The sequence below is a fragment of the Leiobunum rupestre genome, chromosome 2 (assembly GCF_980474605.1).
Source record: "Leiobunum rupestre chromosome 2, qqLeiRupe1.1.hap1, whole genome shotgun sequence".
NCBI classification, from domain to species: Eukaryota; Metazoa; Arthropoda; class Arachnida; order Opiliones; family Sclerosomatidae; genus Leiobunum; species Leiobunum rupestre.
The window spans coordinates 69,766,059-69,770,545 of NC_143385.1; the positions used below are offsets into that span (position 1 = coordinate 69,766,059).

At 39.7% G+C, this 4,487-nt stretch overlaps 1 long non-coding RNA gene across 1 annotated transcript; it reads right to left on the bottom strand.

The window, feature by feature from the left end:
- Positions 1-3,448: 3,448 nt before the first annotated feature.
- Positions 3,449-4,163, bottom strand: LOC149958896 (uncharacterized). The gene is made up of 2 exons (XR_016478347.1): positions 3,792-4,163; positions 3,449-3,710 (listed from the first exon to the last, which is right to left on the bottom strand). It is a non-coding gene; the product is annotated as an uncharacterized LOC149958896 (long non-coding RNA).
- Between the last annotated feature and the right edge of the window lie 324 nt (positions 4,164-4,487).

Here is a 4,487-nt window from a genome sequence, read left to right on the forward strand (position 1 = left end):
CAACTAGTCTTTGGTATCGTTCTAACATTTCTCTGGTAGGTTTAGAATAACATACAACTTCATTTGCATAAGTTAGCAAAGGAACTGCCACACTTTTCCAAAGCGTCCGTGCAACTGAGTATTTATTGTATGAGTTTTCTGCTAAGTTGCGGACTGTCCAACGCATTTTATTGCATTTTCCAGATATCTTGCTTTCCATATTCTTTAAATAAAACTCAGCGTTACTAATAGAGACTCCAAGGTACGTGTAGTTAGTCACCGTTTCCATTTCTTTCCCATCAAGGGTATATGGCTTTAGAAGAGGGGTTTGAGTGTTCAAACCCCTTGAGTGTTCAAAAGAAAGATGATAATGTCGGACAGTGATTAGGATACTCAATGAGCTTTGATTGAAATGCTTTTATTGATAGATTAAAAATAAAACAAATAAATTTAAAATAACAGATAAATTAAAAATGGGATTCCTTACACAAATCAGGAGTATCTTCGGGATACCTGGCAGCCATGGTGGGTAAAAGCACTTTTTAAAAAATGGGGCGGTAAAATATAATATAGAAAACTAGCGTTAGGCGCTTAAATTTACGGAGATTTTAGAATTTATTGGGAGATATTTCGAACTAGACTGGCGTGCCAAAGGTAAAAATCGGTTATGATACATTTATGGGTTGGGGCTCGGTTTTTATACTGGTCGGAATAAAGGGGTATTGTTCTGGATTCGCGACACAAGGGGGTTTTCTCGTTCTCGGACAGGAAATTAGCAAAACATACTAACTTGGTATTGAAGGAATCATTGGGGAGTATCGATTTAACATGATTTTAGGCGCTCTATACTCAATATTTAACTTGTCGGGGGGGGGGGGGGGTGGAAGTCGGGAGTCGGAAGTGTATGCTTGGTAGTGGATTTTACTTGCGGTTATACTTTATCGGGGGTTTGGAAGGCGGCGCTATTTTCTATAGGAGGGGTCTTTGTTTCTACCCATTTGGACGATTTTGTCGTTTTCGTCCTTGGCAACTAAGTTTGATAGATTTTTTCAGAGCCGAATATGACCTTTCACGCTCATTATTATTATTATTATTATTATTCAATAGCCGCTCCCTCGTTTGTCTTTTAAAATGGAACAGACCAATAGCCGCTCCCTCGTTTGTCTTTTAAAATGGAACAGACCAATAGCCGCTCCCTCGTTTGTCTTTTAAAATGGAACAGACCAATAGCCGCTCCCTCGTTTGTCTTTTAAAATGGAACAGACCAATAGCCGCTCCCTCGTTAGTCTTTTAAAATGGAACCGACCAATAGCCGCTCCCTCGTTTGTGTTTTAAAATGGAACAGACCAATAGCCGCTCCCTCGTTAGTCTTTTAAAATGGAACCGACCAATAGCCACTCCCTCGTTTGTCTTTTAAAATGGAACAGACCAATAGCCGCTCCCTCGTTTGTCTTTTAAAATGGAACCGACCAATTAGGCCTAAGGTGGTGCCTTGGGTATTAGCCTAGCTGATTATTATTATTATTATTATTATTATTATCATTCTGGTTTAAAACTGTCGCCTCATGGTGCAATCTGACCTTCCGGGTGAATATTCTATTTATCCGGGCGCCGGATTGTCTATCTGGGGGAAGGTAACACTTAGGTGGGACAATGAGAGGATTCGCGAAATTATGGGTTTAAATAATCTTTTCAGATTTTTAGGGGTTTTTTCATTTAGTTTTAATATTTAGAATTTTAAATTATATCCATTTTCCGGGATTTTTCTGGGGCTTTCCAACCATACCACGCATGACATACCAAGTATCGTAGGGGTTAATTAAGTGTATTAAAAGATTTTAATTAATTGGGGATTTTTGATTAAATTTGATGAATAGGAAATTACCAAATATACGATTATGGGATACATAAAACGAAAACAATATTATTTTTACCTTAACACTCATAAATGGGATACATAAAACGAAAATCACAAACTTAACATTAATAAACGAAACAAACAATATTTATGACTAAGATTTTATGTTTCTTTTAACTAAGGGTTTTAAATGGTTTATATTATTTATTTTATTTATATTTAGGTATACAGGGTGTCCACTAAAAAACGATCCAGGGTGAATATCTCAGAAACCGTTTTCTCTAGCAATTTAATTTTTTTTTTATGTTTCGTAGCACGTGCGGGGGCCAAAGAAGAATGATAACATCGATGACCTTGAACCACGTCTTCAAGGTCATCCAAAAACTATCTCGAGAACCGTAAGTGTTAGAAAGTTGGTTCCAATTAGATAAGTGTTCCACGTGACGTTTTAAGTACAAGTTGGTTTGACCTGATCAGATTTGACCAATAGGAAGCCGAGAAATGCTAGATAAAAAACAAGAAGGTCGTTAAGTTGATAACGTGTCGTCTTCAAGGTCATCCAATTTAACAAACTTGAAAAACTCCCACCATAATGAGTTTGTCTAGCAAATTTCGATGTAACATGAATTGGTTTCGAGTTATGTGCGTTTTCTTTCAATTTTCATTTTAACGACTTTTGTGATTTTGAAAAACAGTTCGTCGACTTCCTATTGGTCAAATTCAATCGAATCAAAGCTAATTAGACCTACAATGTGACGTGGAACACCTTTCTAATTGAAACCAACTTTCTAACACTTACGGTTCTCGCGTTAGTTTTTGGATGACCTTGAAGACATGATTCAAGGTCATTGAAATTTTTAAACTAAAGACACTCAATCCTGATGAGGATGTGTAGCAAATTTCAGTACTCTAACACGAGTATCTTATTCTTTAGAGTTATCAGCTCCTGAACCTCGCTTTCGACACGTTATCAACTTAACGACCTTCTTGTTTTTCATCTAGCATTTCTCGGCTTCCTATTGATCAAATCTGATCAGGTCAAACCTACTTGTACTTAAAATGCCACGTGGAACACTTTTCTAATTGGAACCAACTTTGTAACCCTTACGGTTCTCGGGTTAGTTTTTGGATGACCTTGAAGACATGGTTCAAGGTCATCGTCATTTTCGCAGTAGGTTTCCCCCTACATCTTGTATACGACTTGAAAATTTCAAAATCATACATAAAACAGATTTTGAGATATTCACCCTGGTTCATTTTTTAGTGGACACCCTGTATATTTGAGAGTGCATGTTCTACAGGTACCGTTCTTTCCGGCTCAAATATGACATCACGACTGAGGACAAGTTTGTTAGTCTCTTGGATCCAAATCCTGAAACCTTGAATTTGCTCGTTGTAACCAACAAATAGCTCACGTATACCTTTCGGATCCCACTTCCGTCTTCGTTTGTCCGGTGTCTTTACACAGCAGATGGTGCCAAATATCTTGAAATCGTGAATTCTCGGTTGTCTACCATGAAATAATTCATAAGGCGATTGTACTTCAACACGACTAGTACCCACTTAATTTGAGATGAAGTTTGCCATATTGACGGCTTCTGCCCATACGTGCTTGGGCAATCTTTTAGCTTGCAGCATCGTCCTCGCCATGTCCAAAACAGTGCGATTCGTACGCTCAGCGCAACCATTCTGTTGCGGCGTCTATGGGTTTGACCTTCGGAACTGGGCTCCAATCTGTGACAATATTTCTGCAACTTCTTTATTATCGAACTCACCCCCCGCCATCCGACAGTAGAGTGTTGATTTGATACCCGCTTTGTTTCTCGAAGAAATGAACGACGTCTTTCATGACCTTCTGAACTTGTGATCTATCCTTCAAGAAGAAAGACATCCGGAACCGTGAAAAATAGTCGGTAAAGCATACAAAATATTTGGCTCCACCAAAAGACGGCACCTCCATTGGACTGCAGACATCAGCATGAATTAGCTCTCCAATTTTAGTTGCTCTTTGGGACCTCTCAATGAATGGTCTCCTACTTTGCATCCCCTCGACGCACGCTCCACAGAACTCTTCATCTGAGCGAAAACCAATATTCATTTGTCCAAGAATACACTTGACCTGCTGCTTGTCCATGTGACAAAAGCGTTCGGATGGCGACGAATGATCGGGAATTCGCTTGAGTCCACCATCTTAGCAATGATGACCTTCGCAGCTCGATTACCTTTTTCCCAGTTGGCCACCCTCTTGGCGTGATCCGCTTGTTCTGCAATGGTCGCCTGCGTGGGCAGAGGGTTAGGCATAGAGATTTCCCCTTTGACGACTTCATTAGCCCCTGGCTTCTCCAGTAACAGGATATCCACCCCAAATTTTCAGTTGCTCCAGTTAGCTGATCCATGCAGTTTTTGAAACCCAGCAATGTCTTGCTCCGCCATAATGACTAGTTGGTCAGACCAATTGACGATTAGACAGTTACTCGAACAGATCCTGCCACCAGGAGTAACAGCGACAGACTGACAGGAACAGGACCTCAACTTCTTAAGCAGCTTCTAAACGAACCAGCCACCACGCTCTGCTACCATGTTAAATCTCACGTTTAAACTACTGGTTGTAAATGATGGGACAAATGAAGTCAACTACTGGTATCAGGTA